Source organism: Cornus florida, unplaced genomic scaffold, assembly GCF_030987335.1.
Source record: "Cornus florida cultivar Cherokee Brave unplaced genomic scaffold, ASM3098733v1 CherokeeBrave_3.0.0_Hap2_Chr10, whole genome shotgun sequence".
Lineage (NCBI taxonomy): Eukaryota > Viridiplantae > Streptophyta > Magnoliopsida > Cornales > Cornaceae > Cornus > Cornus florida.
The window spans coordinates 96,180,856-96,205,976 of record NW_026775580.1 but is presented as its reverse complement, the minus strand read 5'-3'; the positions used below and the strand labels follow the sequence as shown (position 1 = coordinate 96,205,976).

Sequence of the window (25,121 nt, the reverse complement as noted above, 5' to 3'; positions counted from 1 at the left end):
AATTGAAAACGAGACACCAAGTTCGTCCTTTTGGATTACATGTATAACCCTAAATCAGAATCAAGAAACAACATGAAGGAAGGGAAAAAAAATCAAAGAGAACAAGAATGGTATAAGAACATCAGGAATCTAAATTGAGTATTTATTCAAAGCAGAAAATTAATTACCAAGATTGGGGAGTCGGAGAGTTTCAGAGCTCAAATTTCTCAGTCCAATAGAAGGAAACCCCACCAAAACAAAGAAGAAAGCGTGTTTTGTTAACTGAGAAGAGTGAGAATGCGAACAGAGAAAGTGAATGGCCAATGAGACGAATATGGATATTAATATCTATATATTTGTGTGTGTCTGTACAGATATATATATAGAGAGAGGATTTAGTTATGCTGATAATCCACTTCTGGCAGTTGGCAGTGAGGTGTGACCGTGAGAAAAGGGTCCAGAGAGGTGGTAGCGTAGGAAAAAATTTCAAGAAACAAAAATGCGGTAACCGACTCAGTGTCAAGTCAGATTCTATTGTTTGCTAATTTTTAGCCTGTATGATTTTTTTTTTTTAAATAGAAAATTCCTCTTTTTTTCCCCTATTTGATAAATAACGAAATATCCAGTTTTATGAGTCAAGGGAGCTGGTTTTTATTTTTTTTTATTTTTATTTTTATTTTTATTTATATATATATATATATATATATATATATATATATTCTAATCAACTTTACAACTTCAAAATTAATTATACAGTATTGTTTTGATTTTTCAATTGACATGTTTAAAATAATTAAAATTAATACATATATTAAAAAAGCAATAGATTATATAAAAATTGATTGTGCATTGGAAAAGGTATTAGCCGTGTGCATTTTTATGTATGATTGTTAATTAAACTTGCATTATTTTTTAAGTATGTATATTATTGTGAATGTAGAAATATTGTGAGATTTATAATATTGATGTTTTAATTTAAAAATAATATTTGAGATGGCCAGAAGTAATTTGAGTCTTGCTAATACTAAAATGTATTTTGAAAGTCAATGATAAATTACTTTGAGACATAAAATGTGTTAACTCTTATTTCAAGACGTACAAAATATAATAAAATATCAAAACGCAATTGAATTGGTCTATGTAATTTTAGAGATGACAATGAGACTGCGTTTCCGGTGGAGGGCCTTTCTCATCTTGTTTTCGTCTAACAAAGTATAAAATGTTTTGATAAAAAATTGTTTATCTAGACCTACTCATCAATAACAATAAGAATCAACCTTTTTTTTTTTTATAAAAATAAAAATATTTGAGTATGTTGTGTGTACAACGAGTAACAATCAAATATATTTTTTTATCCAGCACTTGAATCGGTTACATGTACTCGCCATTGTTTAAAATTCTCCATCTCATTTTTACACTCAACATCCCATTTTATAAACATTTCATTTTAAAATATCCATGTATTAGAAATGATAAATTATATGAGTTTATAAGATATTATCAAGTTGGTGTTTAATTTATAAAAAGGAATTTTAATATTTTTAGTATTAACTTTAAAGCAATGCCTCACTAGTTGAGTGGGTTAATACTTTTAGGGAACTTCGGAGTATCTAGCTTTCACTCTATTTAACTTTTAACACTTAAAAATATATATATTTACTCGAACGTAGTTTCTTAAAATTTTAAGAAGTGTTATAAAGTTCAAAACATGGAGTCCAATCCTTCGACAAACTCAGCATTAAGTTCAAAGAAACACATAAATGTTGATGCTCTCAAGAAACCAAAGCTTCTTTATAGTAAGCATGAGTTTTATTTATTTTTTTGGGAAAACAATTTTTTTTTTTTTTTTTGCACACACATGCACTGAACCCTTTTCTTTTAGAGGCGTAAAAAAAAAAAAACCGATTGGAAAGATAAATTGAATTGAACCTGTAGGTTTGGTTCAGTTTTTTCAAAGTTTTGATTTGGTTGCAGTTCTAAAAAATGTAACCATCAATAAACCGGTTCGATTATAAATATATAATTTGAACTTATACAAGCTCAAATAGAACCGTTCAATAAATTATATATAATTTATATATTTTGTATTATATAAATATTATAATAATAAGATTAATCTTTTAATCACTCAAATTATAAAAAATAATAATAAATTATATTATAATAGAATTTTCTATTATAATATATATAGAATTTTATATAAATATTAAATTAAATTATAAAAAATCTCAAAACGGCCGAATTGAATCCTCACATAGTTTAATTCTATTGATTTTACGATTCAGATTCTAGTTTGAGCGAATTGCAAAAAATTCCCTTGACTATCACTTACTTGCAAAAAACTCTCCTTTATGAATATTTTTAACAAAAAATCCCCCTTAACTATATTAAGGGAGTCATTTTAACTAATATCCATCTCTATATAATTTTTTTTAACGAAATTACCCTCTTTGTCTTTTTTTTTTTAACTCTCTAACCTCTCAATCTCTTCCATTCCACCGTCCCTACCACAACCCACCTCCCGACCTCCACCATTACCACCACAATCCACCATCTAATGTGACTTTTTTTGTCCAACAAAACTTGGGACAAGTGTCATAGCTTTCCCTTCTGCAAATTCCTGAATTGTAATGTGGATTTACTAAGGGAAGAAATTGAAATATTTATAGTATGACTCTCTTTGGACTGGACAAAGAACCAAGCAGAGGAAAGTTACTCCGTTTAGTTGGGCAGAGACCATAATCTGAGACTATGAGAACCTTCAATTGGTCCATTTTCTCCATGAATTCAGGCAGGCTGTAATTCCTGGTTTGGAAATTCAATATTAGAATTTTAATTTCAAGTAATTGGATATTTCACCAGCTTGAGGAAAATGTTTCATCTGCAATAAATTTCCGCACATGGTGAATTGGAGGGAAAAGAAAAAAGAAAAGAATAAAGGGTTAACTTGAGGTATATCCAATCTACAAGGTGATCTTCCAAGTTTACAAAAATTCAGTCAGACCCTTTGTCAGATATTGTCGGCTAACAAAAATAAATGAATGAAATGACTAAATTACCTTTTTGTCATTTTCCTGTATACAATGTGTTTTATAACTCCCAAAAAGATTAGCTTTATCTATAAAACCAAACAGTCCCTCCTCCCAACAAGGTTAGCTTTAACAAAACAGCCACTCACTGCTAATCTTCTCTCATCCCTCATAACTTACATTACTCACTGCTATGGAGGTCTTGCTTCTACCTCCGCCGCCGATCGCTTCTACCTCCGCCGCCGATCACTACCACCTCCTATGGAGAACCTCTTTCTAGCTTTTGGATTTTCCTCCAAATTAATCTCAATCGCCCACCAATCACAATCCCAATTTCTATCAATCTGATCAATTTTTATTTTTAGACTTTGTTGGTGCCCTAGATTGGGAGATTTGTGATGATTTGTGATTTGTTCAATCGATTGTATTCTAGAGAGAGAAAGGAGTGAGTTAAGATGACTCGGTAGATTGTACTTCGATCGCCGTCGCTGAACCAGCGTAATCCCTTACTGGCGAGCAAGTCCACGTCGTAAAATTGCTCCGGCGGCGGAAACGTGCGATTCGCGGAGGTCCTTGGTGGGACGACGGATTGTGCGGCCGTGTGCTGCTGCTGCCCGTGCGGGATCGTCAACTTTCTCGTGCTGGCTGTCTACAGGCTGCCTACGGGGATTTGCCCACTCCATTCTTTCCGGCGAATCAGATGCTATTACTCCCATACTTAATTTGTTGGCATAACTAATCTATACAATCAATAAATATATATATATATATATATATATATATTCATCAGATCTAGAATTTGAATAATTTAGATGTGGATTTGTCACCTAATATATATTGGCCGGCTTCTTCGTAATGCGTTGAAGATCACGCATGTGAGGTCCTGAAACATTCCTCTTATATTTTTAACTAAAAAAAACATTCCTCTTATATATATTTAAGCATAAAACATATATATATACAATCAATATATATATTCAACATATTCATCAGATCACACATATGAACTCCTACAACATTCCTTTTATATTTTTAACTAAAAAAAAAAAACATTCCTCTTATATATATTTAAGCATAGAATATATATATATATATAGCTTAATTTTACAGAAGATTCAAGATAAAAAAAAGAAATCAAACTGGTAAAAATTTAATCTGAAGCCAAACATAATCTGTAGCCAAACATAAAATTTAATTTGGGGATTTAAAGATGGCATATAGTCTATCGGTAGCCAAACATAACAGTTGAGGGGCAATTTGGGTATTAAAATAAATTTTTTTGCTGATGTCGGCAAAAAGTGTCTCTAACCAGTTTTGACCGTTGATCCGGGGGAGACTGATGTGTATCAGAAAAGTAAGGGATCTGACTGAATTTTTGCAAATGTGAAGGAGTCTCCTTGAATTTAGGGCAAACTTCAGGTGGTGTAAGCGAAGTTAACCCAAGAATAAAATACCAAACATTCTGCAGCAGGTTTCCCATATATGTATATCCATGAGATAAGATTCTTCTTCCTCGTTCAGTCACCCTTTAATTTAGGATATAAAATTGTGGTGATTTTGTGGTCGTACGGCGACTGAGCTACCGCCTAAGAGGATGCGGCAAAGGAGGGTAGTGGTGGTACACAGAGGTGGTGGTAATGGCAGAGGTGGGTTGGGGTGGTGATAGTGGGATGGTGGAGATTGAGAGGTTAGAGAGTAAAAAAAAAAAAAAAAAAAAAAAAAAAGAACTGTTGACGAAGTGAGTAATTTCGTCCAAAAAATTTAAATAGGATGAATGTAAGTTAAAATGTCCGGGGAGTTTCTTGCTAAACATATTTATAAAGGGTTTGTTTTTGTGAGTGAGTGATGGTTAAGAGGAATTTTTTTTGTAATTCGCCGCTCTATTCTTTATAAAAATTCCAAAATATTTCCAAATGGGTTATGTATATATCACTTCCATTCCTTTCCAATATATATATATATATATATATATATATATATATATGGAATGAGAAATGCTTCCTTGCTTGCGCGGCGGAGCGTGAGTATCGGCGTACTTGCATTGCTCTCTTCAAGTCGGCAAAATCACAATTTCTTCTTCCACTTCAATATTTTGATCTGCTTTCACCGATACAAAAAGTGAACCTCATCTTTCATTCCGCGTCTATCATCAACAGCAATGACATCGACGATGGCTCCACCGACGGCCAAGAAAGTGAAGCATGAAATGGAGATGTTCGGAGACGTCAGGGTCGACCACTACTACTGGCTACGCGACGATTCTCGCTCCGATCGTGAGATCCTCTCTCACCTCGAAGCCGAGAACACCTACACCGATTTCGTAATGTCTGGTATATACACACACATATAGACACGCCATTGTTATAACTTGGAGATAACAATAAACAAATTAGGGGAATAATTTTCTCTCTATATGCAAGCAAATATAAGTGTATCTCTAATTCTAAAATAATTAAAAAGAAAATCAATCGCACCAAACCACAAGATCACAAATAATTTTTTACTTGAAAAATTTTCCTGTAATCTCTTGGACTTTCCTCCATATAGAAGGAAATAAACCCAACATTATTTATATTATATAATTTCATTATTTCTTCTATCATTCATATTAATTAGTAATTTGTTCCTTATTACTTTGTAGAGGGAAGGGAACAGAAAGAGAATTCCCTCACTGTTTGTGGGAACTCTTACCTAAGAGAGGATGCATCACACACCATTTAATTTTTTCCTCGTTGCGAGTACATCACTTCTGTAGAAAATTTAAGCTTTGTAGTCAATGAAACTTGGAAAGCCCATTGAATTATAGGCAGCTATGTAAAACTTATATCTGAACATTTCTAGCACACCTGACTTTATAAGTCCACTATGAAATGTGTACACGTTGCCAAGCTTCAACAACTTGAAAATGAAATTTAACTATTTCTTGCCTATAACTAACTACAAATTTTTCTTGACACTAATCAAAGACATTGAAAATTATGGCCCAATTGATGTATGCCGACCCCGTTAAGTTTATTTGTTTATAATAGAAGTGATGGAAATGAATCATGGTTTGGAGACTCTCCAAAATCCCACATTAAAGCACCTATAGCCGTCATGCATTGTAATATTGAATATATCAACCTATTCTCAAATATTCTCATATTTGAGAAGGTTAGGTTTATAACTGTTCTATTACTTTTTCAGGGACCAAACACTTTGAAGATCAGATTTATGCTGAGATTAGAGAACGAATCAAGGAGGACGACATCTCTGCACCCACATGCAGGGGTGCTTACTATTACTATAATAGGACCTTGGAGGGGAAGGAATATGCTCAGCATTGTCGACGCCTTGTTTCTAATGATGGTGCTCCACCTTCTGTTTATGACGTTATGCCTACTGGACCTGATGCTCCTCCCGAGCATGTTATTCTTGATGAGAATATTAAGGCCCAAGAGCATGCCTTTTATCAAGTTGGCGCATATAAAGTAATAGCAAGTTTTCCTATGTGCTTCACTGTGATAAGCACATGAAGAAATCATGTGCTTTTATATGATTTCTTTGTCCTTTTCAATAGTTTATTCCTTATTACTTTGTTTCACTCTCCCCTTGCTCTTTGTTTTACTCTCCATGCCTCTGTCATTTTATTTCTCTCCAGGTTAGTCCTAATAATAAACTAGTAGCATATGCGGAAGACACCAAGGGAAATGAGATTTATACTGTTTCTATAATTGATGCTGAGACCTTAACACCTGTTGGGAAGCCTCTAGTTGGTGTGACATCATATATTGAGTGGGCAGGTGATGAGGCCTTAGCTTACATCACAATGGATGAGATCCTTCGGCCGGACAAGGTATGATTTTTAAGCTTAACTCATGGTTGAGAATAAATCTTCCACTGCCTGCCTCAGCTGTCTCCCTGTTTCTTTCCATTGAAGAATCCGTCCTTGCTTCTCCTCATCCATGCAGTTTCTCTCTCTCTCTCTCTATTCTTCTTCTTTACAATAACATCCTTCTCCCCGCTTTTAACCTGTACTATTTTAGTTAAAAGAGTTTTTCGCTCACTTGGTATCAATATGCCATGTTCCCACACAGAGATCTTTGGTTGGTTCTCTTAAAGTGAATTAGAGAACTGAATGATAATACAATCCGTTATGTGCTCATTTTACTGACAACAACCTGCACAACACCTGCCTCAACATTCTAACCACAAGATAAAGAAAACTTCTAATTTTTTTAGTTTTTGGCTTCTCGAGCTGAGTGCAGATACTCTTCTTATGACATTCATCTTCATTTCATGATGGTCCCGTTTATGTATTTATCTGAATTATGTACCCTTGTTCATATTTGCCTTTCCAAATTGCGAAGATGAAGGGCCATTGGTTGGTGTAATGGTAAAACTCATATTGAAATGCTTCTTCATCATATGCCTCCCCCCTCCTCTTATATTCTCCTGCTCTTCTTGGGTTTTGTCCCCATCCTGCTGATTTTTTCCTTTCTTATTTGGTTAATCATTTTTCCTAAAGGGAAAAAGATATTATAATATATAATTGGTAACATGCAATACCAGAGAGGCGAATATTTTCACTCTCATCCTGAGCTTGTAGCCTATTGACTAACTTGTTGTAATGAAACCAAGGAATCATACCATACTGCTTGTCCAGCTTATCTGCAAAAGAAACGATATGCTTATTTTTTATTGTGTTTTGGTCTTCAACCTAACCTCTCTGTTTGTCTTGTTTTTCTAATTAGATTACGTTTAACAGGTATGGATACATAGGTTGGGATCAGAACAATCAAAATACTGTTGTCTTGTTTTTTTATTGTGTTTACGATATGCTTATTTTTTATTGTGTTTTGGTCTTCAACCTAACCTCTCTGTTTGTCTTGTTTTTCTAATTAGATTACGTTTAATACTGTTGTTTCTTGTGAGGCTACCGCAACACTATGTATCTCATGAGAGAGGGAGGAAGGGAGGACAAGTGGATCCAATCAATAGAGGGATAGGGAAGGAAGAATCACTGAATCCAATGAAAAGGTTCTTCACTCTTCTCATTAAGGTCCTGACTCAAGGAAGGGAGGGAGGATCAGTGGATCCAATAAAGAGAGGGAGGGAGCAGTGGATCAAATTAAAAGAGTTTTTTTTCTCTGTTCCTGTGGTCCTGACTCGAGGGAGCTCCAACCTCTTGCCACTAGTCTGGTTAAAAACCTCAACATTTCTTATATTTTTCCTCCCCTCTTTTCTATCTTCTCTTTTGCTGTTTTTTGAAATCTCCGCCTCTGTTATGCGTTATTGGTTTTGTATACTGCTGAGGAATGTAACTCACCTTTCGTCTTTTAAACTGGTCAGTTCTTTAATTAATTGAGGATTCGTTCAAATTATTCCTTGTGCATCTGAGGCAAATTTAAAAATGTTAAAGAATATTGAAACAGTGGAAGTCATATAATGAATGGAGAAATAAATATGTTTGATGAGCCAATGGACATTTGAGCTATTTTACTTAGGTCTTGCTTGGCTGGTATGTTTGACAACCATGCGTCCACCAATTATGCCTGTTTCTATATTAGTTATTCAGACATGTTTAGCTCAGATAGTCTGTTTGGATTTAGTTAGCTTACATTTTTTACTGGTGAAGAATGTTGGGAACAAATCCACACTTGATGACTTCTGGTCTTTTATCTCAAGAAGTATTATTTTTTACCAACTCATCATTGACACAGATAATATTGAATTTACTATATGTCCAAAGTGTATTTTAGATCTTATTCCTATCTAACCAGTACCAAATTATTCTTCTTTACGTTGGAAAGGTGTATATGTTTAGGTTCTCCACTGTAGATAACAACCTAAAAGTGAGAACTGGGAAAATTTTATTACCTGAAATTGTGCGCACACAAAAATAGAGAACCTGTTATGATAATTTGATGGTAATTTTGCAAGCTTTGTTATGTATAATGATCACTTGTTGTACTTGTTCTCTTAAACTTGAAGGCAAACTTCATCCTAACTCTAATTGTAGTGTTTGTTCTTGAATGCAATTGCTTTAATTGAATGATCTTGAGAAAAGCATATCTGCCTAAGCACCATATAGCTCATTGTCTGAGGAATGACCTTAAGAAAACTAGTAACTTACTAGGCAAAATCCGTGTTGTATGTTTTAATGCACAACCATATAACTCACTGTCTGAAAGTTGTTCTGTTTGCTTGTCTTTGTTGTGATTGTTGTAATTAAGTCCAGTAATTCTCTATAAGAAAAAGAATTATCAGGACAGATTGAATTACACATCCATTCTCTGTTCATCTAACTTGTAAGTATTGCGTGATGTTGCCATTCTGCAAAACTCAATGCACATTTGTATTCATTCTTAGTAATTTGTAGAGAAATGTGGTATCTTTTCTGGTCACCATCACATAAGGTTTTTCTTTGAGGGGCATTTCAGTCATGAGTTAATTAGTTTAAGTTTTTGTCCAGCATAAAGATTCAGGACGTACAACTTTTTAATGACCATCTTGCCGTAAATGAGCGTGAAATGGGTCTGCCCAGAATAACTATATATTGCCTTCCAGCTGTTGGAGAACCACTTGAAAACCTTCAAGGTGTCGGTCTGTTGATTTTATTGATACCATATATTCAGCTGATCCATATGAATCACAATTTTCTTCCAGCGTTTTACGGTTTGCTTATAGCTCAATGAGGACTCCCCACTCAATATACGATTATGATATGAACACAGGGATTTCAGTTCTGAAGAAAATTCAACCAGTAAGTTGATATTACATCTCTGCATTGTAGTTCAGTCGTATTTGGCCTCATTATCTAGCACATTCTCTTTCCCGTATTTGTGGATACTTTTCAACTTCTTTATTTGTCAAAGAGAGTTAGTTACTACTGATGGAGATCAGGACATTGCTCGTACACATGAATCGCACAGGACTCTCACCTATGCTTGGAAAATGAGCAAGGATAGATAGATTTTATATTGCATTTGGTATGAAGAAATGAAAAAGAATGGAATGCCCATTCCAGCCATTCTTTTGTTTGGTAGGAAAATTAAAGTGGGACCATTCCAGGTCATTCCTTGGAATGGAAAAGAATGAAAATCCATTCCACATGTCAATCAATGGAATGACCAATTCCATTTCCAAGTAAAATAATAGTGAAAAAATCATGTTCCCCCCAAATCCTCATGTTCCAAGTCCAAAACCACCGCCACCGCCTTCCACCGCCACCGCCACCGCCACCGCCTTCCACCACCTTCCAAGACCACTGCCGCCTTTCACCACCACCACCTCCGCTGCCTTCCACCACCGCCACCTTCACATCCTTTCACCACCACCACCACCACCGCCTTTCACTACCACCACCAGCACCGCCTTCCCCACCACCACTTACTGCCATCTTCCACAGCCATTGCCGTCGCCTTCCACCGCCGCCCCCGCCTCCTTCCACCACATGACCTTTTATGTAGAAACCCCAAAAGAGAAAACCACGGGATCTAGTCCAGACATACACAATCCACTATATGAGAAATAGATTTAAACTAGGTTAAAAATTCACTCACCCTCGAACCCTAGTTACCTCTTGACTTAGTTTGATCTTGGTTGGGCTCATAAACATGACACCAATGTTTTCCCCTGAAAGTCTCTCCACTTCTTATGAATCCGCTTCTCCAGTAATTGCTTGCCTTTTCGGCTGAATAGGATAAAATCAACGAATCTTCTCCTTTCTGAATACTTAATCACATGATGATACTTCTAAGGAACCCTAAATTGAGTAAAACATAAAGTTTTCCCTCTCAAGAACTTTCTCTTGTCTATATGATTAGAGATGCTCAACCTTAACCTAGACTGACCATAACCCTATATTTATAGCCAATATAGAAGTCCATAAGTTTTAGGTAGTTAAATCCTTGCAAAATTGTATTTTGCATATCTGACAGGTTCGATTGATCAAACCTTCAATCCAACTCTACTAGAAACACTTTGATCAATGCATTCTGTTTATGAAAGAAATTTTTCGTGGAACGTCTTGATCGATTGATGTATTCCGGAAGCACCTCGATCGATCAACCATATGAATGACGCTCACTGCTTCCAGTTCTAAAATCAGTTTTGAACCATGTATCAAACTTAGGGTTTGAAAGGTTATTTTTCAAAAACATTGTTGAAACATGTTTATGAGCCCAACCAAGATCAAACTAAGTAAAAATAGATCTTCTATGGTCAATTTACCTTTGACCTAGATGCGTGATTGAGAACTTAAATTTTCCGCCACATTCTTTGCACTTTGTGTCTGCCATGTTTGCATGAGTATCCTTGTATGACAACACATTTGACACATTACAACACCAGTTTTAAGTAGGATTTTGACAACACATGACTCATGTACCTTTCATTCTTCTTTCCAATGTAAATAAATATTTTGTTGAGAATAAATTTGCCAACACGACGCATATAATCAACACACGACTCATATCCTTGACTTTTTATTTCTAACAGATAAGGGGAGTTTTTGGGAAATGTTAGTTATGTTTTATATAAACTTTTGATTTCAAATGAAATATTTTTGAATTACAGTTAGACGTCCAATAAATTTTGGAAGATCAATTTCACTTTTTTGTTTTGTTTTGTTTTTTTGTCTTCTAAGTATCTGCATGGCTATGCCACCATGCCCTAGATTTTTCCTTCTACAGATAGTAGATAGCGCATGAAATTTGAGACTGATACCTATCAATTTGGTGACAATTATTTCTCTGGTTATTAAACTATATTGTTGTCGTTACTTTTCTTTATGGTATGTATGATTGAATATGGATTTATTTAATTTTCTAATATTTGGCTCAGGTGTTGGCAGGGTTTGATGCCTCAAATTATGCAACTGAAAGGCAATGGGCCTCTGCTCCAGATGGTACTCAGATTCCTATATCAATTGTTTATCAGAAACATCTTGTGAAGCTTGATGGGTCTGATCCATTACTACTTTAATGGTTATGGTTCATACAAGATGATACGTGATTTATGAATCAAACTACTACATGTACAGGCAGAAACACTCTTGACTCAGTAGGGACTTGGGGTGATTGTACGCAGTGGACTTATTAAACTAGCAGAAGTATTTCGTCCTCATTTTTTTAACTTTTATGTGTATAACAGCCCTCTATCAACTCTAAACTCAATTAAAACCTTAGATTTGTGAATCGTATTTTAAAAAACACTAAAATTCAGCCTAAATCGTTGACTAAAACCACTCCAACCTTTTATCTTGGCAGTAAGATTTCGATTTTTCAAGGCTTTTTTTTTATTTATTATTTATATATATATATAAAAGAAGAAGTTATAACAGTATTAAAGTGTTGTTTGATACTTGATATAGATTGTTAGTAGATATTGCCCTGGATCTCTTGATTTACGGTTTTTTCAATTAGTTTTCAATTTTGGGGCAAGTGTTTGACACTCTTATATTCTCATATGATCAAGTGAACACTAAATGACAATTGCCCTAGAGACTCCAATGTAATTACTGGAATGTAAGAGTACCATCAGCTTAAACACTTGACTGGAGATTAGTATTAAGGATAAGAAGGTGCTTTCCCAGCAAATTATAGAATATTGCTGCAGATGAAGAAAAGCAAAAGAAGAAGAAGAAATGGAAGAGGAGAAATAAGGAGAACGAAAGAAAGAACAAAGAACACTGTGCTCTACCTCTGCCTATTCTCTCAAATTATTAAGAATGAAAGTTTTGATAATTACAATAATGCCCCCACTATTTTGTCAATTATATTAAATCCCAACACTCCCTCTCAAGATAGAACATAGATATTTTTCATGCTCAGTTTGTTATATATTTCTGAATGGTTAGTTTTCCCAAACGTTTCTTCTTGTCTTGCTTGTATTTCAGGATTCTTGTTTAAATTACTTGGTGAATGCTTTTAATATTGCTTTTAATGTTGTTTTCTTCAACAGAGTTGCACAGATCCCACTTTCAGCTTGTCAATGCTGTCATTGTTAGACCGGGGCTTTATTTATGCAATTGCCCACATTCGTGGGGGTGGTGAAATGGGGGGCAGTGGTATGAAAATGGGAAACTTTTGAAAAAGAAAAATACTTTCACAGATTTTATTGCTTGCGCAGAGTATCTGATAGAGAAAAAATACTGCTCTAAGGAAAAACTTTGCATCAATGGAGGAAGTGCGGGGGGATTGCTAATGGGTGCTGTTATTAACATGCGACCGGATTTATTCAAGGCTGCCATAGCCGAAGTACCATTCGTTGGTGTTTTGACTACAATGCTTGATCCAACTATTCCTCTTACTCCTTCAGAGTGGGAGGTAATCTCTTTTTCTGTTAAATTTAATCACTTGAACTTGTTGTCCTTAAAAACAGTCAGAACTGCATTGGTGGCGAATTGGCTTGAAATTTTGTTTTCCATTCAGAAGATTTGTGTAGAGGATTGGTGCTAAAGTTTGATAGGTAGAATGAAGTCTTCATTAATCTGACCTCCATCACATTTTACAGCCCAAAAGGAAAAGTGTATATGAATCAGATCGTCATAATCTGATGTTTGTGACCTTGTGGTCTCGGACATCATTTTGGCAGGGGCCACCAGATTATGGATCCCTTACTGCTCGTGGCTCACAATAGTTGAACCAAAAGTCCTGTACCTATGATTGTAGGTTTGTCAGGGAAGTGGATTTAAGTAGTGTTCAAAGTAGATGCGGGAATTCATAAGCCATTGCTGTGTGCTTCCTTGACTAGGCATATAGCCACATATCATTATTAGAATTCAGATATGTGCTGAAGGTGAACGGTTGGATAAATGTCCAACAATATTATAGGATTGGATTCAGATATGCAAATACATATTATATAAATATGTCTGCATATTTATTATCAGATAATCCACATATTCATCAAATATACAGACGCCACCCCTCCCCCCCCCCCCAAAAAAAAGGGAAACAAAATATCATGAATTTTGCTTTTGTAAGAGAAGATATGTGTCAACATTTGATCCCGTCGTATTTGGCAGCAATCCTGCCATACAAGTGACGGATCAATAGTTTGGTGTATTCGTCACTTATCCCTCCAACTATAATCTTCTCAGCGAAGAACCGACTGGTTACATGTAGTAAGTGCATTTGTTCAAATTTTAAAGATAGCAGAAATATTAGAAGAGTAGTTTGTTATGGTTGATGTCACTATGTGTGCAACTCCAGCAGGTTGGAGTCGTTGGACCCTAGCTCAACCTAACCAGAGGCATGTTTTGATAAAGTTCATTGTCATTTTTTGTAACCTAAGCAAACTTCGAGGCCCATAATGCTTTGTAAAACTTTGTCAAATAGTTCAAGCATATCATGTGTGCTTAATTTTTTATTTTGAATTATTCTATACTAACGTCGTGGAAACGATAAAGAACAGGGTTAAACCCTTGAACTCACAAAGAACACACTCACAAGAGAGAAATTGAAATTATATTGATAATGATGATATTTGTAGACTTACATCTCTTGCCTTTATATAGGCAAGTCAAAAATAAAATAAAAAAAGAAAGTATGCGTGAAATAATATTAAAGGGGAGATCTAAGATTTGATGGAGTAGAATCCTCCTTAAACCTTGCAATGGAGAATAATATCTTCTATTGCTGGCAACTACGCCAAATCTCCTTTTGACTTTTATTTATTTATTTATTTCCTTTTATTCTCCTTACCCTTTCAGCCTCCCTGATTTGCGATGATTCTTTTGACTTTTCCTTATTTATTTATTTCCTTCTACTCTTCTTACCTTTTCAACCTCCTTGATTTGCGATGATCCTGTATGCTCAGATAATCGTGAGCGAGCTGTTCTACATCAGTGTTCCCTGCGTAAAAAGAACTCGTCCCCGAGTTACTTGAATTTGGCGGATAATATTCATATATGTCAGCCACATTGAAGGTAGAAGAAATGGTCATGTTAGTAGGTAAATCAATCACATAGGCATTGTCGTTGAATTTGTTTAGAATCTGGTATGGACCATATTTCTTGACCTGCAACTTGTTGTATGTTCCCCCTAGAAACCCCTCTTTTCTTAGATACACCATAACCAGGTCCCCTTCTTCAAATACTCTTTTCCTTCGTCTCTTGTTAGCTGCAACCTTGTATTTGGCGTAAGTTTCCTCTAGATGTTTCTTGACACTCTCCTGAATGGTCTTAATGTGCTCAGCCATTTTTTCTGCAGCAACACTCTTCCCCAACAACTTCGATAAGGATACTAAATCCAAAGCAACTTTTGGAGGACAACAATACACAACCTCAAATGGGGATTTTCCAGTAGACCTATTAACCATGCAATTGTAAGCAAATTCTACCTGGGCAAGAGCAAGATCCCACTGTTTTGGTTTCTCTCCTGAAATACAGCGAATTAGATTTCCAAGGGTCCTATTCACCACCTCTGTTTGGCCATCAGTCTTGGGGTGACTGGTGCTACTGAAATTAAGAGAGGTATCGAATCTCTTGCATAAAGTCCGCCAAAAGTGAGATAAAAACTTGGTGTCACGATCTGAGGTAATGGCACAACACCCCATGTAAACGAACCACCTCCTTAAAGAACAGATTAGCCATTTGGACTACATCATTCTTCTTCTTGCATGCCATAAAATGGGACATCTTGGAAAATAGATCGACCACTGCAAAAACAGAGTCTGCTCCTCGCTGCGTCCTCGGCAACCCTAGAACAAAATCCATGGATAAATCCTCCCATGGAGCATCTGGAATAGGCAGCGGTGTGTAAAGACGAGTATTCTGAGATTGGCCTTCATTAGTTTGGCAGATAATACCACACATGGTTCTCCACGTCACGCTTGAGTTGTGGCTAATAATACCGTTTTTCTACCAGTTCTCGCATCTTATCACGCCCCAAATGTCTTCCTAATCCTCCTCCATGCAATTCACGAACCACTTGCTCCCGCAAAGATCTCCATGGAATACACAACTGATTTCCCTTAAAGAGAAATCCTTCCTGCATGTGCAACCCTTTAAAGGATTGGCTCGTTTTACATGCCGCCCAGGCTTGTCCAAAATCTTCGTCAGCCTCATATAACTCTTTCAGGCATTCGAACCCTGTGATTTTAGCCTTTATAGTTACTAAGAAAGCTGCTCTCTGACTTAGTGCATCTGCAAATTTGTTCTGTTGGCCGGACTTGTGTTTTAGCGAGAAGGTGAATCGCTGGATATAAGCCGCCCATCACGCGTGCATCTGATTGACACTGTTTTGATTGTTAATGGATTTCAGTGCTTGGTGATCTATAAACAGCACAAACTCTCACTAGATAAGACAATACTCCCATGTATGCAAAGCTTGCACCACCGCATAGAATCCCAACTCATAGGTGGTTCATTTCTTGCGTGCTTCATTCAACTTCTCACTGTAAAACGCTACTGGCCATCCTTCTTGTGATAGAATTGCTCCGATTCCCACTATTGAGATATCACAATCTACCTGAAATAGCTTCTCAAAATCTAGAAGGACTAAGATTGCGGCTTGTAACGTTTCCAATTTTTGGCATTTTTTATTTTTTCGGAGATTCTGTCGCCGCAAGGGCATTTTCATCTTTTCATGTCTTGCGTGCGGGGATTGTAGTAGAGCCCAATTGCATTTGTGCATTTTAATTTATGTGGGTTAAGTGGTATTTGTATGTGGTGCATTTATGTGTATGAGGTGTAAAATGAAAGAATAAAGAAAAAGGGAAAAGAAAATAAAATTGTGGGGCCCACCACTCACACCTCTAAGTGGTCTAAAGACCACAATTCTCACCCATTTTTCTCTCTCCCCGTGGCTTTTGTCTCTCTCTCATTTCCTCTTCCTTTTTCTTTCAAATTGAGAAGCAAGCTTTGGATCTTGATTACTCACTCAATTCATGGAAGTTTTAAGTTCCGTTTGAGGTAAAACGGAGAACAAGATGAGCTCTACGCATTGATACCAACAATTTCAGATTTGGATCTCCCTAGCAACTTCAAAAATCTAGGCCATTTTGAGGACTTTGCGCAATTAAGAGGTAGGGGCTCTTAATCCATGAGTTTTTGTGCTTTTATGAGTTAATCTCTCTTAAATGATTGTTTAGCATGCTCAATGTGTATAGTCTCTAGCCAATTGATTAGTTGTGATGTATACTTGTAAATTTTGTGTAATTATGTGTGATAAATGGTCTAAGTGAATAACATGCCTATATGATGATTCTTTATATGCCTATCATGCTAGATGATATTGTATGAAAGTATGTTGTAGCTTCCTTAAAAATTTTATGAATTGTGTCTTGCTAATTAAATTTGAGCTAATTGTGAAATGATGAATATTGGCATGACATAAATGCATTTATGCATTTACATTGGGCAAGAAATGGGAAGAATTGATTTTGAAATGAAAAAGGGGAGTTTTGGGATAGAATGTATTGATGAAAGTGTTTTGATAAAACCCGGTAGCTGCGGAGTCACCAACGAGCCGGTAGGTTAATGTAACCTAGAGGGAACTAGGGAGATTGTCCTAGCGTGGTTGAGCTATCTAGGCCCCATGATGACGCTATGGAGTCACCAATGGTCTAGAGACAGTAGCCAATCCTTCCCTCGGCGCTGCGGAGTCACCAAAGGGGGTTATATTAACGGTTTGAAAGTGATGGTTTTGAAAATGGGGAGTGATATCGGCATGCATTGCATCCCATAGCGTTCTATTGTTTATAATGAGACTTGTTGTTATGTTGTGTTATTCCGACAATGTATGATCCCCATTCCTATTGTCCTATTCTTTGGTTGGATTCACGGGGACACAAGAGACGTGTCTTAAGTGTCACCTACTAAGCATATTGCTCACCCCATCACATTCTACATTTTTCAGCTCATAGAAAATAAGTAGCTGACGATAATCCAATTTAGCCTTAGCTTGGGGTAGAGAAATGCCTCTTTTCCTATCTTTTGTAAAAGAACCTAATTTTGGAAAGTACTAACTCAAGGTGTATTATTTTTGCAATGTGTGTTGTATTGAGGTTCATTGTGTATATGGTTATTTGAGAGAATGTAATTAAGTTTTACTCACTTAAAATCAGTTTGTGTATTTTAAGTAACGTGTGGCAAATTACGTTAACAACGTGGTTGTTATTATTACAATTTAGTGTTGAAATGTATTTAATTTTGTACGTGAATATAGTGGCTGGGGTGGATAATTACCAAATGTTGGTGTAATTGAGTTATCATTGGACAGTGGGAAGTGGAAGTGCAAATTTCCTAGAACCGGTCCACGTGTGGCCTCCCATACGTCGACCGGTATCTTGGCAGAATGGGTCATTATGGTATACGTTCCAAACCAGTCGACGCATGGCTTCCCATACGCCGACCGGTATCACGTCCCAAACCAGTCGACGTGTGGCTTCCACACGTCGACTGGTATCTTGGCAGTGGTTATTACCACTGTTCATACCCAAACTAGTCAAAATTTGATGCATATACGTCGGTTTACGTCACATGTGTAATTACAATTTTAAGTTCTTAAAATTTCACTTTAGCACCCAAGTGATGTTACACGTAATTATTTTATGACCCACCAAAATGAAATAATTATATTTCAACCACCCAAAAGACTATATTGCCCCGAACCTTATTTTATTTATTATGTGGTACAAGTAAAGGACTATTATACCCTTTGAGTCTTAATTTAGTGAATTGTGGCAAATTACCATCTTGTCCTTTTTGGGTTTTGATATTTAAACTTAATGTGAAATGACCTTATTACCCTTAGATGTTTTTGGGTTGGACCCGTTTAATGATCCGGATCCATGAGGAGCTGGGTCGTTACAGAATGGTATCAGAGCGATGGTTCGAAAACCTTAGGACGACGGGTAGAGGCCTATGTAGGATTATGTGAGAAGTTGTTTGCATTAATTATAAGATTATTTGTTACGTGTTTTGATATTTGGAGAAGCATGCTAAATTGTTTACTTATCTATGTGTTACATGTTAAAGTGTTTAAATGTTTAAGCAGCATGCTTACTTGTTTACTTGCTTACCTGTTTAACTGTCTACGTGTAAATTTGCTTATGTGATCGCATGCTTATATGATATATGTGTGTAACGCTGACTTAAGTGATCCATGAATAGGTGTTATGGTTTCAATATGTAATTGTTCAGTATGCGCACTTCTGTGTTGTATTAATTCTGTGAGTTATCACCTATGACTTAGGTAAGTATCAGCATTGTGAGCAAGGGTGAGGTGAATAGCACAATCTTCTGAGTCCGGTTTGATCTGAATGCGTTGTTCCACTATGAGTCTTTCTCTTAGAGATTGGTAATGGTGAAAAAAAAAAAAAGGGGGTTTGATCTTAGGTAGGGGCTCTTAATCCATGAGTTCTTGTGCTTTTGTGAGTTAATCTCTCTTAAATGATTGTTTAGCATGCTCAATGTGTATAGTCTCTAGCCAATTAATTAGTTGTGATGTATACTTGTAAATTTTGTGTAATTATGTGTGATAAATGGTCTATGTGAAGAGTATGCCTATATGATGATTCTTTATATGCCTATCATGCTAGATGCTATTGTATGAAAGCATGTTGTAGCTTCCTTAGAAATTTTATGAATTGTGTCTTGCTAATTGAGCTAATTGTGAAATGATGAATATTGGCATGACATAAATGCATTTATGCATTTACATTGGGCAAGAAATGGGAAGAATTGATTTTGAAATGAAAAAGGGAAGTTTTAGGATAGAATGTATTGATAAAAGTGTTTTGATAAAACCCGGTCGCTGTGGAGTCACCAACGAGCCGGTAGGTTAATGTAACCTAGAGGGAACTAGGGAGATTGCCTTAGCGTGGTTTAGCTATCTGGGCCCCACGATGACGCTGCGGAGTCACCAATGGTCTAGGGACAGTAGCCAATCCTTCCCTCGGCGCTGCGGAGTCACCAAAGGGGGTTACATTAACGTTTTAAAAGTGATGGTTTTGAAAATGGGGAGCGACATCGGCATGCATTGCATCCCATAACGTTCTATTATTTATAATGAGACTTGTTATTATGTTGTGTTATTCCGACAATGTATGATCCCCATTCCTATTATCCTATTCTTTGGTTGGATTCACGGGGACACAAGAGACGTGTCTTAAGTGTCACCTACTGAGCATATGGCTCACCCCATCACATTCTACATTTTTCAGGTCATGGAAAAGAAGTAGCTGACGATAATCCAATTTAGCCTTAGCTTGGAGTAGAGAAATGCCTCTTTTCCTATCTTTTGTAAAATAACCTAATTTTGTAAAGTACTAACTCAAGGTGTATTATTTTTGCAATGTGTATTGTATTGAGGTTCATTGTGTATATGGTTATTTGAGAGAATGTAATTAAGTTTTACTCACTCAAAATCAGTTTGTGTATTTTAAGTAACGTGTGGCAAATTACGTTAACAACGTGGTTGTTATTATTACAATTTAGTGTTGAAATGTATTTAATTTTGTACGTGAATGTAGTAGCGGGGGTGGTTAATTACCAAATGTTGGTGTAATTGATTTATCACTGGACAGTGGGAAGTGGAAGTGCAAATTTCCCAGAACCGGTCGACGTGTGGCCTCCCATGCGTCGACCAGTATCTTGGCAGAATGGGTCATTATGGCATACGTTCCAAACCAGTCGACGTATGGCTTCCCATACGTCGACCGAGATGGATTGGTTAGCTTTCTTTCATGCCACGATCAATTGTTACAAAGGAAGGGTTACAGTTTGCACTCCCGAGGGAGACTGTTTCTTTTTCGTTGGAGATCGGAGTGATTCCCAGCCTTCATCGTTGTATGGAATTCGTGGACGGAGTCGTGGTGATTGCTTCTTGGCTAGCCTTTTAGCCAAAAAAGATGATGTGGTAGGACAAGACTATCCGAAAGTAGTTCTTAATTTTCTCGATGTGTTTCCAGAAGATTTGATAGAATTGCCTCTACACTGAGAAGTGGAGTTTAATATTGACTTGATGCCAGATACAGCGCCGATTTCTATGGCACCGAATCGTATGGCACCAGTTGAGTTGGAAGAGTTGAAGAAACAGCTTGATGATTTAAGGATGAAACGTTTCATCCGACCGAGTGTGTCACTGTGGGGCGCACCGGTCTTGTTCGCTAAGAAGAAATATGGTTCTTTGAGGTTGTGTATTGACTACCGGAAGTTGAATCATGTCACCATCAAGAACAAGTATCCTTTGCCAAGGATAGATGATTTGTTTGATCAGTTGAGGGGAGCCAATTGTTTCTCGAAGATTGACTTGAGGTCTGGCTATTATCAGTTGCGGGTAAGGGATGAGGATATCCCAAAGACAGCATTCCGTACACGGTATGGACACTATGAGTTCCTTGTTATGCCTTTTGGCTTGACTAATGCGCCAGTGGCATTTATGGACTTAATGAACCGCGTCTTTCACGATTACTTGGACCAGTTTGTGGTAGTTTTCGTGGATGACATTCTTGTGTACTCACGGACTTGGGAGGAGCATGAGGTCCATTTGAGTACTGTTTTACAGATTTTGCGAGAACACCGATTGTATGCCAAATACAAGAAGTGTGAATTTTGGTTACAGGAGGTGAAATTTTTGAAGCATGTTATTTCAGAAGGTGGAATGTCAGTGGACCCATTAAAGGTTAAGCAGTTTTAAATTTGAAGCAACCCAAGAATGTGTTTGAGATCCGCAGTTTTCTTGGTTTAGCGGGTTACTATCGAAGATTTGTGAAGGATTTCTCCCGTTTGGCAGCTCCTATGACCCGTTTGACCCGGAAAGGGATCAAGTTTGTGTGGAATGAAGCCTGTGAGTCATCCTTTCAAGAGTTGAAGACAAGGTTGACTACGGCTCTAGTGTTTGTGATACCTGAGCATGGCTTGGGTTATGTGATTTATTGTGATGCTTCACACGATGGTTTGGGATGTGTGTTGATGTAAGATGGTAGAGTAGTAGCTTATGGGTCTCGGCAATTGACGACTCATGAGTACAACTACCCTACTCATGATCTGGAGTTAGCGGCAATCGTGTTTGCTTTGAAGTGTTGGAGACACTACTTGTATGGTGAGAAATTCGAGGTGTTCTCAGACCATAAGAGTCTCAAGTACCTTTTCTCTTAAAAGGACTTGAACAACAGGCAGGGACGATGGGTTGAGTACTTAGAGGATTATAATCTTGATTTGCAGTATCATCCGGGCAAGGCAAATATAGTAGCTGATGCCTTAAGTCGGAAATCTCGTGGAACTTTGGCAAATGGAAGTGGAAAATGCTTAATGACCTGGCAGAGATGGGATTGTATTGTGTCGACAACGATGGTTGCAGTAAGTCGGCATTTCTGTTTAGTCTTGTGGCTCAGCCTACTCTCATTATAAGAGTGATTGAGTCACAGAGACAGGACTCAGATTTAGACGCCATCCACGCTTTAATTTCTAATGGTGAGATAGTGAATGATTGGACCTTGCATGCAGATGGGGGTTTACAGTTCAGGGGTTTGTTAGTGGTTCCCATAGTTTGTTGGGAGGACGTCTTAAGGGAGTTTCACACTTCTCGCTTTGCAGTTCATCCAGGTGGTACTAAGATGTATCACAATTTGAGGCGCCAGTATTGGTTGAACGGGATGAAGAAGGATGTTGCACAGTTTATGGCTAGATGCTTTACCTATCAACAGGTGAAGGCCGAGCATCAAAAACCGGCTGGGTTGTTGCAACCATTGCCTGTAGCGCAATGGAAATGGGAACATGTCGCTATAGATTGTATGACAGGTCTTCCAAGGTCACGGAGAGGTAACGAAGCCGTATGGGTCATCGTTGACAGATTGACCAAGACAGCTCACTTTTTTGCCTATTAAGGCAACAGATGATGCAGAAGTACTTGGTGTTCTATATGTAAAAGAGATTGTAAGGTTACATGGAGTTCCAGTAACCATTGTCTCGGATAGGGATGCTAAGTTTACTTCGAAGTTTTGGGAAGGACTTCAAGCAGCGTTTGGTTCAGCGTTGCACCTTAGTACGCCATTCCATCCATAGACGGACGGCCAATCAGAACGTACTATCCAGATCTTGGAAGATATGCTTCGGGCATGTGTGCTTGATTTGGGAGGCAGTTGGGAGGATCACATTCTACTCATCGAGTTTGCCTACAACAACAGTTATCAGGCAAGCATTGAGATGGCTCCATTTGAGGCATTGTATAGCAGACCATGTAGGATCTCCAGTTTGTTGGACTGAGGTAGGCGAGACAGCTACCTTAGGACCCGACATTATACTCGAGACTACTGAGAAGATTAAGCTGATTAGACAGAGATTGCTCATAGCTCAGAGTCGATAGAAGAGCTATGCAGATAAGCGGAGACGACCGCTATCTTTTGAGGTCGGAGACCATATTTTTCTACGGGTTTCTCCACAGAAGGGATTGATGAGATTTGGAAAGAGTGGCAAGTTGTCGTCACGTTTCATTGGACCGTTCGAGATTCTGAACCATGTAGAAGAGGTTGCCTACAGACTCACTTTACCACCACAGATGGATAAGGTTCACAATGTTTTTCATGTGTCGATGCTACGAAAGTATGAACCAGATCCATCTCATGTTCTGGATTGGGTTGACGTGGACATTGATGAAGATGTCTCCTATGAAGAGAGACCAATGCAGATCCTTGACACACGACAAAAGGTGTGAAGGGGCAAAATAGTGCAGTTAGTAAAGGTTCTTTGACGACACCACGGAGTCGAGGAAGCTTCTTGGGAGCTTGAACATCAGGTTCGCTCCAGGTACCCAGAGTTGTTTTCTTCCCTAGGTATGGCTTGATTTCAGGGACGAAATCCTTTTTAAGTTGGGGAGATTGTGATGTTTTTGATTTTCAGCAATTTTCATTTTTCTGGAATTTTGTTACTGCAAGGGTATTTTGGTCATTTCATTTCTACGTGCGGGATTTTGGTTGAGTCCAATTGTTTTTGGTGCATTTATTTTCATGTGATTTATGTAGCAATTATAAGTGGTGTAGATGGAAGTTTAAAGGAAAAGAGAAAATAAAATTAGAAGTGGAGGGACCCACTACCAAGATTTAAGTGGTCTAAAGACCACATCCCCTCTCACTTTCTCTCTCTCCTTGTTATTTTCTTTCTTCCTCTATTTCTTCTTCATTTTTCTTCCTTTTTTGCTTCAAGCTTTGAGTCAAGATTACTCTCTCAATTCTTACCGGATTAAGGTGCCATTTGAGGCAAAACGAAGAGCACGACAAGCTCTACGCACTAGTACCAGAAATTCCAGCTTTGGTGCCCTCCTTGGATTTCGAAATTTGGAACCCATTTCAAGGGTTTTGTCCAATCTTGAGGTAGGTGCTTCCTAATCCGTATATTCTTGCACCTTAGTGAGTTAGTCTACTTGAATTGTGTTTAAGCATGCTTATTTATGTTAATTGTAGCTTAAAATGTCTTGAATGCATATATGTGAGTATATGAGGACTTGACCTGATTATGTTTTGTGAAAAACATGTTTATATGATGAATTTATGCATATTATGTTGTCTATATGCTATGAATGATGTGTGAAAGCATGCTTTATTGTGTGATGTGAAAATCTCTCATTGTAAAAGCATTAAAAGTATGAGTCATGCATGTAAATCATTGGGTTGCATGATGGGAAATGTTTTGAATAAAGAAAAGGGGATTTTTGGGAGAAGTTGTTTTGAATTGGTTTTGAGAAAAAACCCGATTGCCGTAGGGTTACCAAAGGGCCGGTAGGTTAATGTAATCTAGAGAAAACTAGGGAGTCGCCCTAGCGTGGTTGAGCTGTTTGGGCCCTTCGATGACGCTGCGGGTTACCAACGGTCTAGGGACAGTAGCCAATCCTTCTCTCGGCGTTCAGGGGTCACCAAAGGGGGTTACATTAATAGTTTGAAAGTGAAAGTTTTAAATGTGAAAATGGGGAGCGACATCAACATGCATTACATCCCCATTGCATCATATTATTCATATTGAGATTGGAAAACCATGTTGTATTCCTCCCGATATTGTATGACCCCGATTCCTATCGGTCTATTCTTTGTTTGGATTCACGAGGATTCAAGAGGTGCATCTTAGGCACCACTTACTGAGCATATTGCTCACCCCATCATATCTAATATTTTTTAGGTCATGGAAAGGAG

General features: G+C 37.3%; 1 pseudogene; it reads left to right on the top strand.

The window, feature by feature from the left end:
* The first annotated feature begins 5,166 nt into the window (after nucleotides 1-5,166).
* Nucleotides 5,167-25,121, top strand: part of LOC132278174 (uncharacterized) — a 38,152-nt pseudogene continuing 18,197 nt past the window's right edge.